The sequence below is a fragment of the Ursus americanus genome, chromosome 32, assembly GCF_024610735.1.
Source record: "Ursus americanus isolate L20-20 chromosome 32, mUrsAme1.1.p, whole genome shotgun sequence".
NCBI lineage: Eukaryota > Metazoa > Chordata > Mammalia > Carnivora > Ursidae > Ursus > Ursus americanus.
Genome location: NC_142158.1, coordinates 18,133,770 through 18,148,201, shown reverse-complemented (window position 1 = coordinate 18,148,201; position 14,432 = coordinate 18,133,770). Strand labels below are relative to the sequence as shown.

The following is a 14,432-nucleotide window of genomic DNA, read 5'->3' as shown; positions in this document are numbered from 1 at the left end:
TCCGGATTATAGATGTTCAGCCAGCCTGCTCCTGTGACTCAAAGGAGTGACCGGAGCTCCCAGTCTTTATAACGACCGGGCACAGCACCGCGGGCAGAGCTCTGAAGGCATTGGCTCTTGTTCCGCAGAAGCAAGAAAGTGCTTCTTGAAGCCTGAAGCTCAGCTGTTGGCCTCTTGAGTGAGCCATGCTTAGCGGTGCCGGGCCAGCCTGGAGGGGAACAGAGAAATAAGATGGAAAGCCTGGTCTGGGACCAGTTTCCCCTCTTCCTGCAGCACTGGGAGACCGGCAGGGAGAAAAATAGGAGGCAACAGCCCAGAAGCAGAGCACCCAACGACTGGTTTTGTGCAGGTGCAAATCCTGCTGGTTACGCCAGGCCACCGTGGAGCCTCTCGATCCTTGTCAAGCCTCTTCCTCGAACTAAAAATAATCACTCATATATAAACAAACATAAATATATTTTTAACATGCCTCAGAAAACCACCTTCCTGTTGGGTTTCTGGGCTCTCTCTGCGAGTCAACTGGCAGATCGTAAAAGCAGCTGCAACCCGGGTTGGAACTTTCCACCGCGGGCGGGCCGCTGTGACCTCAGGTGACATCTGATCGTCCGTGCTGAGTGACTTTGGTTGAGAGATTAGGATCTCTAACTGCTTTGTGGTTTCGGGAGGCAAGAGAGACCAGAGCCAAGGAGACGGGTGAGGGCTTAAAACTTCAGGGTGAATACCACCAGAAAGCCCTCACAGTTTGAGGGTCACTCGTGTGGCTTCCTGAGGAAAGTTCCAGCAGCCAGAGCGTGCAATGCCGTTGCAATATTAGCCGGTGGAAACCAAGGAAGCCCATCCCTCTGCCAGGCAGCTCGTTGAGTGATGGAGACGGTATTCCCCCCCATGTGGGCAGGCGGAGGTGGGAAAGAAACTGACCAACTGACAGCACTCCGAGAGAATGTGGCCTGATGAAAAATGTATTTTCTCTTAAAGGCGTACGCACAGCAGATGACCCGTGAGCAGTAGCATATGTCTAATCAACTAATGCTGGGTGTTCCTGCCAAGGTAGTCTTTCTAACTCACTGATCAGACATCAGACGTCTCTTATGTCTCCTTGGAACTTGTCATCATTCCATGAAAGGAAGAGATCGGGGCAAATAAGGATTTGCATCGGGAGGACATTGTGTGCTTTTCAAAGAGTGGTGCACACCCTCAGGGAGGCAAGGAAAGGAATGATTAGGAAAATGTGCGGGATAAAGACGCAGAGACTGAGGGCAGGAAGACATGCACCCAGAGTCACGTGGCTCAGAGCCAGTCAAGTGGCAGAGGCATTTTGCTGGGCACCCAAGTTAAGATGGCTTGACACCCAAGCGCTGCTTTGGCGATGACCTAATGCTTCCAATTCTTCTGAAGAAACAGCGGATGCTCAGTCCAACCAACCAAACAAGAAGTTCTGCTCAGGCGGGCAGAGCTCTGAGCCCCCAACTCCGCCATTCTCAGCCTCCGGTCTCCACCTTTAGACATGTTGGGGAGGTTCCTTCTTTAGCCTTCAGCCCCAGACAGGGTCATTTCTCTGCCCACGGGTAAAAGAGGAATTCTTCTCGCCATGCCAACATCACCCTCTCCTTCTCACCAGTGGAGAGAGCAGAGAGCGGGCGAGACCAGGCCTGCCCAAGGATGGAGTTTTCAGCCATGAGGTCATGTTGGTTCCTCATCTAGGACTGAAACCAGAGGGCGCTTGGCAGCAGCCCTGAGGGAAGAGAGTGTCAGATTTGAGATTTCATGTTTGGCCTGGATGTTTTCCAACCTTAAACTCAAGTGAAAACTTTAGAAATGTTATATGACCCAAGTGGGCGTGCATGCATGTGTGGGGTGGGGGACGGATTGTCTCGGGGAAGTGGGCTTTTATACAGCTAAGCAAGAACACCTGAAATACAGCAGACCCTCATGGGCCCCACAAAGAGGAGGGGTCCTTACCACCCAAATTCTCGGATTCTGTGCTGCAATCACACAGCAGTCCGGGCGTATGACTGAACACCTGGGCTCCACTCCTTTGCTTTGCTTTACCTTAAATCTCCACCTCTCGGGCCCCCAACTTCTCCAGGTGTAAATCACAGGCATGAATCAGAGATTAGGCATCTTTCCACTCAAGAGCGTGGTGCTCGCCTGTGATTTCTGAATATCAGTCACCCAGGCTTCCAAGGCGGATTTGAAAAATGGGAAATGCTGGGAGGCTCGCTGCATCTCGTTTCTGTCCTTTGCAAAGGACTTTTCCCATTTCAGGCAACTCTCTCTGCCGTGAGCTGAGCGTGTGTGTGTGTGTGTGTGCGTGTGTGTGTGTGTGTGTGTGTGTGAAAGCATATGTTTGCAAAACAGATGAAACAGTTGCGTATAATAGCATTTTCACAGCGGTTAGTATAAACAGGGAGAAACTTATCTTCTGCAAGAGATTAGGAGTGGCTTTTCGTGAGTGTCTGCGAAATGACAGATTGCAATTTTTAGGGAAAAAAAGTTTGTCGGAAAAAACCCTACAGGCAATAATATTTCGACCTTGAGGGGAACAAATATGTTAGCTTGTTTATAGAAAATCAACTCCTCTCCAAAGTTTACATTCGGAAGAAACTTGGTTTGCTTGCTCATAAATTGAGAACAGAATTGTGGATTGCTGGGGTTAATGTTCTTTTACGAAAGTGAAACAATTGTACGTAATTAGATTAAGAAGAGATTTCCGACAAAAGGGTGAGGATTTGAATAATCGCGGAATCGATACAGGCACATTTTGGTTTTATTAGCCAGCTATTAGAGCGTCTTTGGCGTTTTATGAGTGACACGCAGCGTTGGGATGTTGCCGTTGAAAGTCATTTGTGTCTGCTGTCTGGACTAATTGAGCGACAATAATAAAACGCTGTTTTTAGATAAACAATGGGTGGCGGAGCTCCCTGGGTCCCTGCAGGGAGCGTGTTGATGCCTTTCAAAAAGCGACTGGCTGAGCTCACATGCCACAGTCATTTCACAGAGGAAAGTCAAGTCGTTTAAATCAACTAAATTGAACACAGTTTTGAAATGGAAATCAGTAATCCCAGTTTGGAGCTGCCTCGTCCTCAGTGGGAAGCTAGAGGCGCAGATCGCCTTCTGGTTCTCTCTCAAGCCTCATTCAGAGGAAGGGGGCCCCTGAGCGACGGAGATCGCAAGTTAGCAATCCAAGGGAATGAACTATCACATGTCATATGTTTGGGGTAGTGTGTGGGTGCCGAACAGGCTGACATGAAGATATCATCATAAACCCCAGCTGCCCGCTTCGGCTCCCTCTCTCCTGCGCAGAAACAAGATGGGCCCCAGACAGACGGACACCCAGAAGGTTCCAAGGAGGATTTAAATGGGTGACTCGCTGCTCCCCGCACCCGGTAGGAAGGCATTTCTCTTTAGGAGCATAAGGTCTTACTTACCTTCTCTCTCCTCCTCAAAAGGTGCTCCTTCCCTCCTTCCCCCTCCATGCCCTTTAGAATAAAGAATGTCTAGAGGCAAACATCTACTTTGCGTAGAGATTAAGATCTCTGGTTACAGACTGAGAACAGAAAGGCATTTGCAGGCTAGTCCCCTTAAAAGTCCTTTATCTTAGCATTGGCTCAGACAACCACCAGGCTCATGTAGCCGCCAAGGGGTGGCTGGGGGTGTCTCAACACCGCCCTCTTCTCAGCTGTCTGCCTTCCCGGAGCTGAGTCAGACAACCACACAATCTAGGTAAGAACGGCGTGCTTGCTTGACGAACGCAGCTTCGAGATAAGGGTCACTGTACCCCACGATCTAAGTTGCTCCCCCCCCCCACTGTGTTATTTTGTTGTCGCCGCTGAGCTTGAGGAAGCTGGGTGCAGTCCAGTGACCTTCTCATTCAACAACTCTTGTGCGAGCACCTGCTCGGCCCCGGGTCTCCGGGGCATCCTCTCAAAAGAGGAGGCATCCTCTCAAAAGACCAGCTGTGGAACCTGAAGACTTGTAGGGACAGAGAGAAGCAGGCCAATATAATACGATAGAATATTGTCCCGGTGAGACACGTTCAGGAGGCTGCCAGTGGCTTCCTCTGTATCATATTTGCTAGGGCCGCTAAAACACAAGACCACAGGCTAGGGGGCTTAAACGACAGGTGTTTATGTCTTAAGAGTTCTGGAGGCTGGAAGTTCAATCTGAAGGGGCTGGCAGATTCGTCTCTTGGTGAGATTCAGTTCCAGGCTGCCTTCTTGCTCACAGCGGGGAGAGAGGAAGATCTGCCGTCTCTTCCTCTTCTTACAGACGCACTAATCCCATCACACAACCTCATCTGAACCTAATTATCTCCCAAAGGTTCCACCATCAGAGTGGAGGTTAGGGCCCCACATATGAATGGGGGGGCTGCCAGCGTACCCAGGCCCTTAGCCAGTTCTCCTTAGTGCCCCACCTTATACCACCCCACGCTGACTTTCTAGTCACCCCCTTTCCCACCCTTTATGCCAGGGCAAATTCCCTTGCTTCCTGATGGCTGAAAACACGGTGTTCTTTCTGCCCATTCCCCTGGTCCAAACCACTGGGACAGATTAAAACTACTCTTTACACAATGGTTAATTGATGACCCCTCGGAGTCCTGCCCCACTGGTACATTGCTCAGGACAAAAAGCCAAGATTTCTCCACTTTCTCTTCTGATTACCATTTCCTGGCTTTCCCTATCTTGGACACATTGTAGTATTCACTCAAAAATAATCTGCAACGGCTAATGTTATTTGTCAACTTGCTTAGGCTATGGTGCCCTGGTTTTTGGTCCAATACCAGTCCAGACGTCGCTGTGGAGGTATCTTTTAGACGAGATTGCCATTTAAATCAGTAGACTCTAAATGAAGGAGATTATCCTCCATCAGGTGGACGGGCTCAGGGGACAGAGCATGGAGCCAAAATGGGTTATTCTCAAGCTTTAAAATCTAATGGAACTTACTCTGCTAGGTGTTAAACTTCCTTGGGACCCATAACACCTTTTTGTTGTTTTTTTCCTTCCAGGTTTTTGCTTTTGGAATGGGAATGTCTAGCCTTGGCTCGCTCCACCTTTGTATTTTGGAAGCAGACAACTTGCCTGCTTTTACAGGTTCACACATGGAAAACAATTTTGCCCCAGAGTGAGTCATACTCTGAGTCTCACCCTTAGCTCATTTAGATGAGTTCTAGGACTTAGAGTTGCTGCTGGAATAGCTTAAGACTTTGGGGGCTGCTGGGATGGGGTGAATGTATTTTGCATGTGAGAAAGACATTAATTTGGGGGGAGGGGCGAGAGGGTGGACTGTTATGGGTTGAAATGTGGCCCCCCCACCACATTTCTGTTTTGAAGCCCCAGCATGTGACTATTTGGAAATAAGGTCTTTGCAGATACAATGAGTTGAGATGAATCCATGCTGGAATAAAGCGGTCCCCTAATCCAATATGACTTCGGTTCTTATAAAAAGGGCTCCTTTGGACAGACACACATAGGGGAGGACCTTGAGAAGATTGGGGCATGCTGCCATGAGCCAAGGAACTAGCAGAAGCTAGGAGATAGGCATGGGACGGATTCTTCTCTGGAGCCATCAGAGGAAGCATGGCCCTGCCGACGCATTGGTTGCAGACTTCTAACCTCCAGAACACAGAGACAAGACATTTCTGTTAAGTCACCCATTTGTGGTACTTGGCCACAGCAGTCCTAGCAAAGGAATAGTGCCATCTCTTATCACGTCTGCGCTGTTCTCCCCGCGGGATTATCATCTGGAAGCCCACCTTGTTGGACACTCCTATGTCAGGTAGGGGTGATGAGGTGGTCCTACCCCACAGCCCCCATGACTCCGGCCCCTCTGGCTTGCCCACCCTGTCTCTACAGCACGAGTATCAACATGGGCAGGAGGCAGCCGCACTCTGATTAAAAAATTGTTTCAACACCAGTTTAACCGAAAATGAAGCCCCAAATTATTAAATGGCTTAAGTGTATTAGTATCTCACATACGGAGATCACGCTCCTACCGAAACACCCATTCGTGTAAAAAAAAAAAAAAAAGTGAAAGGAGAAAAAAAATGCAACCTCAAAAGTGATCTTGGTCCTTGTTGAAAATGCTGGCAACATTAGGTCCAGGTTCGTCAACAAGACCCAGGTGCTTCTTACATGAACTAGCCCTGAAAACCCAGGGGGCACCTGGCTGGCTCAGTCCGTAGAGCTTGCAACTCTTGATCTCCAGGTTGTAAGTTCAAGCCCCACACTGGGTGTGAAGATCGCTTAAAAAAAAATAAAAGTAAAACCCAATTTATTTCTTCCAGTGAATGCCTCTCATGAATTAGGAATACGGAACAGTGTAAGAGGCACTGGTTTGGGAGTGTAGGACCTGGGTTCGAATTCTGACTGGCTCTCTGACCAGCCACCTGATCTTAGATAAATGACTCACCAAGCCTTTTAAGCATCACCTTTCTCTTTTGCAAATGAAGGCAAACAAAAGCCCAACTCAGCCCTGTACGGACTTTCCCTTTGAGTCCCTTATTATCTCAGGCCTCTGACTCCTGTATGGGAAGGAGTATGTTAGCATGAAATACTCAGGTTATGTAGTGAGAAGCCATCATGATTCACATGAGGAAGGTTGGCCGTGTAGACGTCCCACCATGAAAAAAGGGAAACACAAGAGTGCGGCCCAGTTGGGGCCAGGAATGGCCATCAGCTCCCAGAAGAGCATTATTGTTTCGTGGGGCCCTGACTTCATCGATTTGGCGGCCTTTTTGAAGGTGTAGAAATCCTACATGCAAATACAGAGTAGGTTGGGACCTTGAAAAAGCCTTGATGACTCCAACAAGCCCACTTGGGACATGGGAATAGGGCCGAGACCTCAGGTCACAGAGAAGGGAAAAAGGAGGAGGATTAAAATAATAACAAAAAGGATTCTAGAACACCCATCCAAAGACGATCCGGTATGGCTAGAGGGTCAATCAATGTCCACGTTCAGGTGTTTGTGACCACTAGCAAGATTAAACGCCTGTTTTTGTTCTTTTTTTTTTTTTCCTTGCTAACTGACCAGACCTGAATATCTGCTCAGATCTAAAAATATGGTATCTACTTGTCTCTTTCTTACTATGGTGCTAAGAATGATTGTTTCCTTATGAAACTGCCACGTGCGCTCAGGGCCCAGCTTTGGTCCAGCCATGGATCATTGCCCACTGGTCCTATTGAACCCGAGGAGACCTAGCGAAACCTGTTTGCACGAGCCTGGAGGGTGGTCCCTCCCCGCAGAGGAAGGAGCCAAGAGCTGAGAACTGGACCCATAACAAAGCCCGGGTGTGGGAGGAAGGAGCCCTTCAGACTCATTCAGCTCTTAGTTATTGAAACATGCCTAAGCCACCAGCACAGATCCAAAGCCCCTGAGGTCAGACGGGTTTCAGAATTCAGTGCTGCAGGGTTTAAAAGAAAAGAGGGTGCATACACCAAATACAATGTAACATCCCAAGGGGTTTGAAGTGGCACTCTGTGAATCAAAGATGCTAATGTTTCCACCGTCCTGTATCAGCAAAATATATGAATATTCACACTAAGTGGGATAAATGGCGCTTTATATCACTTCACTTCCCCTTTGGCCACCAAAGCGGTTATAAAAATCTGTTTTCAAAGCCTTTTGGAGTTTAGAATTATGGATCCGAGGCTGTGGGGCTGGGCCAAGCGCCAGGCAGGGTCTAAGTGCTGGGGAAACAGCGCCGAGGACCTCAGACTGTGTCCCCGCCGGAGCTGGTGGGTCCTCGCCAGGCCACATCACACACAGGTATAAACCCAGGGGACGAAGGCGGGTTTTAAAGAGAAGACTCCACCGTGTTCCATTAAGGCCTTATAAAACAGTAGAGGATAAGCCTGAATGTTTTTTTAAAAAGTCTCCAACGGAAAATCACACAGAGAAGAGAGAGAGGACCACCCCCCAACACACACACACACACACACACACACACACACACACACACACACACACACTTCATCCGTCCACAATAGGAGGCTCAGTGGCTCTGGTGTCCTGAGGGCCAAGGACCTCAGCTGTGGTTGGAGCCCCGAGTGCCTGGCAGGGCACGCAGGCCACAGCTGGTGCCTGCCCTGCAGAAACAGACTCCCATGGGAGGAGACCCACTTCACGGGGTGTGTGTGCCACTGTGCGTGTCAGGTGGGGTGACGAAGGGGCATTGTGGGACCAGTAGCCAGAGGATTTTCCGATTTCAGTATTGTCAGAGGGCCTGCAGCTACTGTCGGTTATCAAAATACATAACTCTGTGTGTGTGTGCAGACATGTAAACATACACATATAAAGTTGTATAAACACACGTTTATAAACCGTTTATTTGTATATATAAATTTGTGTACATATATATGGATGTGTGTGTATGTATATATACATTTGTATATATAAACAGCTGGGAGAAAACTATTCCTCTACCCACTTGGGTTTAAATGGCCAGGCCTTGCAAAGGAACTGACAATAGAGGAACAGGAGAAAAGACACGGTTTATTTACTGTGCATTTGGGAGTTTTCAGTAATGAGTAACTCACCGAATCGAATACTTAGAGGTAAAGGTTTATATACCAATTTAATAAAAATGTGTATGTGTGTGTGTTGTGGGCGTCTTAGGGCTTCAACAGGAAAGGATGGAAGGTTCTGCAGGGTTTTTCTTGATGCTAATGGGAATGGGCCGTCTGTCTTCTTCCTGGAATTCACAGGAAACCCCCTTGGAGGGCGGGGGGCGGGGGAGTGGCAGCTGTATTTTTCGAAAGGCTCTGGCATAGTCAGATAAGGGAAGTTCAGATAAGATTTCAAATATTTTCATTTTAAAGTAATCTTTATGCCCAAACCATGATGCCTTTAATGCCTTTCGACACCACATAGAATTAGCCTTAGATGGGGGCCTGTATCACTACTTTTAAAATCTCCCTGTTTTTTCTCTCACTGTCCTCTGCCCCCTCCCAGGACCCTGGCTTGCAGGATCAGAACTCAGAGGACAGCCGAGGAGAAGGTAGGAGAGTGGCATCAGGCTAGGTGGGGGTGGGCTGGGGTGGGAGGAGCGGCTGGCTGAGGGCAGCTCCGGGCTGTGGATTTTAGAGGAAACCAGCTACGTGTGGCTCAGGTTCATTACCCTCCAAGAAGACTTCCCAGGCAATCTCAGAAACACCAGCACGGAAGGGAGGGCTTTTTGGGGTGCATTTCTTCCTGCATCAGCAGGTGTGAAAGATGAGCCAAGGAAACTGGGCTGGACATTCACTGGCATCCCTCAGGGTATAGACACCCTGGTGAAGACCTCCCACAGAATCGAAGAACTTTCTGCCTCTTTCTGCACTGTGCCATCCCTGGTGACTCCCCCACTTTCCCAGAGGTCATTCTGAATTTTTCCAAGAAACAGCTTAGGGACAGTTCTCGCTCCTTTTTCTCTTCCTCGGGGATAGCCTGTGCGGACCACCTCCCCGGACCACCCCCGGTGCTCTGCGTCTCCTCCCAGCCCTTCCATCTGATTTCTGGGCCGCAGGGCATTCCCACCTGCACCACCCACACGGACACACCCCACCCGTTCGGGGCTCCCCACAATTAGCAGGGCTTTCCCGCCACGGGGAAGCCTCTGCCCGGAGGCATATGTGTCGCTAAAGAAAAGGTGAAGACATTTCTGCAGCACAGCTCCCTGTGAGAAGGGAAAAGCAGCTCTGGTCATACTTGGGGCCAAGTCTCTCGTGAGTGTTTTGGTTCCCTTGGTAGACGTCTTCCGCTACTGTTTATGCAGCGCAGGGGAAGTGCTTTGAATAGATGTCTTGGCTGACACGGATCCCTTCGCTCTGTGAATAGGGCGATTACCAAACAATGAAGCTATTACATAAGGAGCCCGGAGCTGGCTGGAGCCAACAGATCTTGTACTCTAGCTTTACAGAGCTATAATTATCCAAAGTTTTAAAACACAATGGTATCTGCTGAAAGGGAACATCTGGGAGGCAACCAAGCCATCCCAATTAAATGAATGATACACATCCCCGGGATTGCATGACTCCGTGTTAACCGGGTGGCGATTTTTTTCAATGTCACTCAAGTTAACAAATGTGCTGAAAGGTTTAAGCAGAGCAAATGCACGGGGCAGGTGGGATGGGGGTGGCCAAATCAGATCAAGAAGAGAGATCCATTCTAGAAGGTCAGCTACAAATTGGGGAAAGCATTCCAGGCTGCCCTCGTGACAGAAGTCTTGCCTTCTGCCAAGAGACGGAAATGCATGATGAGGTTTTCCCCGTATGAAACAAAAAGCTTTTCCCAAGTGCCGTTTCACTTCCAAATGGACTCTTCTAGCCTCCAGGGGACAACGAGTAGAAGAGGGGTGTGGGGCGTGGTGCGCTAGTGGGGAGGCACTGGGGCATACCATTAAGGTGAGTGGAAATCAGTTGTTACAAGAGATTGGAGCAGATTTATCCAGAAAACAGATTTGGCTCAGATTGTAGCCTTGGACTCCTCTTTGAGCGTGAAGGTCACGGTGTGTTGTCTCCTGTAATGATCTGTCCCCCACACTAAGTCAGGGCCATATGTTTAGGGCTCCCGAATACTTTCTCAAGATCTACCACCTAAGTGAATGTCTCTATCCAAACTGTTTCTTATGTTGGGGGCAGTTCTTTTCGGTAAAAAACTCAACAAGAACAACAAAAGTGGGCAAAAAAGCTTTCATTTATCACCTTATACCTAAAATGATGTTATAATGGTGTTTTGATGGAGCGAGAGTTTTAGCTGAGGGGAGGGTGGGGGTTGTGGTTGAAGATTATTCTTTCTTTTCTTTTTTTCTTTTTTTGAGATTCTATTTATTTATTTATTTTAAAGAGAGCATGCATGAGCGAGGGGAGGGGCAGAGGGAGAGGCAGAGAATCCCAAGCAGACTCCCTGTTGATCACAGAGCCCCATGTGGGGCTCAATCTCACGATCCTGGTATCATGACCTGAGCAGAAACCAAGAGTCAAATGCTTAAGCGACTGAGCCACCCAGGTGCTCCTAGAGATTATTCTTTCAATTGTTCTTCCTTGCCATCTGCTCGGGGTGGGGGTTGGCAGTGGGGGTGGGGGTGGGGGTTACATAATTGGGTAATTATGGGCTGATGATGCAGCTTGATGGATGATGGACAAATCAGGTAAGAGGTCGATTTTCCAGGTTTTCTCTGGCTGCCCTTCCTGGTCTTATGCTAAGCCCCCTGCTCCAGGGGCCCCCTCCCCACCTCACCCTTTCGCTGCTCTCCCCTTCTGATTGTCTCACCCATAGGCACAGCAAAGCACACGGACGAGCACCCGCTAGCTTTCACTTACTCCAAGGGGTGAAAAAGTTTAAATCTATTTATCAATTTTCCCATAGGTATTTGTATTTTAATTGCCACAAAAACAATATTATAGAAACATGAAAAAATTAATAATTAAAAACAGTTACCAATTAACCTGCCACCCTAATGCCATCTGAGCCAGCCCCGGGCCCTTTTGTCCTCTGAGCCATCACGTGCCTTTTCTACCCTGCTTTGTTAGATACTTGCCATTCCTAAGTTCTCCTGGAAAAAGTAGTACCACCATCAACATGTCCATTACTTTTACCTTCTGTGAAAGATCTTTCTAGAATCTTGGACTCTGATGCCCAGTACTATGAACTGAATTATGTTCCCCGCCCCCCGCCACAATTTGTAAGTTAAAGCCCTAACCTCAACTGTGACTGTATTGGGAGATAGGGCCTTTAAGGAGGTGGTTAAACTTAAATAAAACCGTAAGGGTGAAACCTAATTTGATTAGACCCATGACCTTATAAGAAGAGGAAGACATACTGGAGGTCTCTCTCTCTCTCTCTCTCTGCACAGAAGAAAGGCCATGGAAGGACACAGCTAGAATGTGGCTACCTGCAGACCAAGGAAAGAAGTCTCACAAAAACCAATCCTGCTGGGACCTTCATCATGAACTCCCAGCCTCCAGAACAGTGAGAAGTCCGTGCCTGTGGTTTAAACCCCCCAGTCTGTGGTACTTTGTTCTGGCAGCACAAGCTGACTGATACACACTGTGTTTGGGCTGAAAGGCAAGAAAAGGAGAAAGCAGCCGTTGTCAGCCAGGAGCTGGCCCTGTATTTACAGTTCTCTGTGGAACAGAAACAGTTTCACAGAAAACATTAAACCAGGCCACCACGAGGCCATCATGGGTCAGGACAAAAACAAGATCACACTCCAGAACCGTGTCTTGACCCAGATAAAACATGAACGTTGTCCAAACCACAGAAATAACCAAACATCTGTCTATTTTGGTTAATATGAGTGACCGCTGCCTCTTTCCAAATTTGAGCGTTAGCCTCACCCACCCTTTCCTCCTTCTAGATAAGATTCATTCTTGAATGACCTTCATTTCCTGACGGCATCCAGTCCAGAGGAAGGCTCCACTTCTCTAAAATCTCTCCCAAAACACCGGACACAAGCCCAAATCTTATCGTAAGTCCTGTCTAAGACTTACAGAGGTTTCCCATGGTTCCCCATGGGCATTAAACCCAGCGTGGTCAATTATAGGTGTGTCGTGTGTCTGGTGGTCACTGAAGGACATTGACAAAAGTATGAGTGTGTGCACGGTTTTCGAAACAAATATTTAGCATTGCATATTGTTATGAACTGAATGTTTGTGTACCCCGTTCCTTTCCGAGGTCCGACCCTTAATCCCCACTCTGGTGGTGGTTAGAGGTGGAGACTTTAAGAAGTAATCAGGTTTAGACGGGGTCATGAGGGAATTCCTTATGATGGGATTCATGCTTTGGAAGAAGAGGAGGACAGAGAACTCTCACTCCCTTCATGTGCCTGATCCAGGAAAAGCCATGTGAGGACACAGCAAGACAGTGGCCATCTATAAGCCAGGAAGAGAGCTTTCACCAGAAACCGAATCTGGGGGCGCCTGGGTGGCACAGCGGTTAAGCGTCTGCCTTCGGCTCAGGGCGTGATCCCGGCGTTATGGGATCGAGCCCCACATCAGGCTCCTCCACTATGAGCCTGCTTCTTCCTCTCCCACTCCCCCTGCTTGTGTTCCCTCTCTCGCTGGCTGTCTCTATCTCTGTCAAATAAATAAATAAAATCTTAAAAAAAAAAAAAAAAAGAAACCGAATCTGTCAGCACTTTGATCTTGGACTTTCAGCCTCCAGAACTGTGAGGAATAAATGCCTATTGCTTCAGTCAGTCTAATGGTATTTTTTATAGCAACCTGAGCAAACTAAGATACTTATCAAAGAAGTTGATACATTTTTCTTGCTTTCAAAAATTCTCGCACAACCTGGCCAGTCATTTGAGTGTCAGGATCTTTTAAAATTAATTTGGTAGTGCAAAATGCCTCTTGTTGAAATCAGTATGCTTTATTCATTTTTGGACTGATCATTTCCTGAGTTTTTTTTTTTTTCTACTCGTATTTTCTCTTGTCTATCAGCAGGTTGAGATTCAATGTGGAAAAATAATTTTTGTCCCCTAGTAAAGTAATTTCAGAAGTCTGGAAGGGAAGAGAGGTATTTGAGAGATTGTGGTAATATAAGGCTGTCTTTTGCTTCTACTTCTGGAATCAGTTCACGGTCTGGTGTTTGGGGTCCTCATAATAGCAACAGTATCGCATACTCCCACACACTGTATGGGTTGGTACGATTTGGGCTTAAAGTATAAGAGAATCTCAACTTAAGCAAAAAGGTTATTTCTTTCACTTAGTAAGAAGTCCAGAGGTAGGGCAGACTGCAGACCTGGTTGAGTTGCCCACTTAAAAAATGTCCTTACGGATCCAGGTTTCTGTCTCCTGAGTCCGTTACTTTTAGTTTATGTGACTGGTCATGTGGTCATAGTTGGCATTTACCTTCCTCCATCTACCTTCCTCCACTACCCATTCTGTATTCCCTTGGCCTTTAACAAGTACCTCCAGCTGGTTGGGGTTCTTTACCTGGTAGAGAGAAACCATGGTTCACAAATATGGGCCATTAGTAGTCCTGCTTGGATTGGGTTGTTGTAGTTTTTCATTGACCTTACTCACAGGGCATGATAATATTAAAAGATTCCATAAGGGACTTCTTGTAGTCTAGACATATTTTTCCTTATCTCCATCATGGAGTCGCCGTCCAATTTCCCCTTAGTACTCAAGATCAATCACCCTAGGCAGCACAGTAATTCCCTTCTTTGTCTTTTGATTCAGAGGCATGAAGTGTCTAGATGGGCCAGGCAGTACTCCTCACTTCCAGTTTAATAGCATCTTTGTGTGTCTTCTGGTGGGAACATTCCTCCCTTTGGATCTAGGACCTTTAGGCCAACAGAGCATAAGGCCAAGAGAACAAGAAGCAAAAATGTTGGTAGCTGGTCACAAGGGATAAGAGTGAGGGGTGCCACTTTCAATTCCACTCTTCGATTCCTGTACCCGTGAATCCTGGCTTTGGGAGACACAGCATCATACATTAGACACTGATTC

At 47.7% G+C, this 14,432-nt stretch overlaps 1 long non-coding RNA gene across 2 annotated transcripts; it reads left to right on the top strand.

Moving 5' to 3' along the window:
• The first annotated feature begins 3,234 nt into the window (after positions 1-3,234).
• Positions 3,235-13,098, top strand: LOC123801591 (uncharacterized). 2 transcript variants are annotated; one of them, XR_006782265.2, is made up of 5 exons: positions 3,235-3,386; positions 8,950-8,995; positions 11,831-11,953; positions 12,335-12,445; positions 12,812-13,098. It is a non-coding gene; the product is annotated as an uncharacterized LOC123801591 (long non-coding RNA). The 2 variants fall into 2 exon arrangements; XR_015722524.1 differs by having other exon boundaries at positions 3,235-3,723.
• Positions 13,099-14,432: the final 1,334 nt, after the last annotated feature.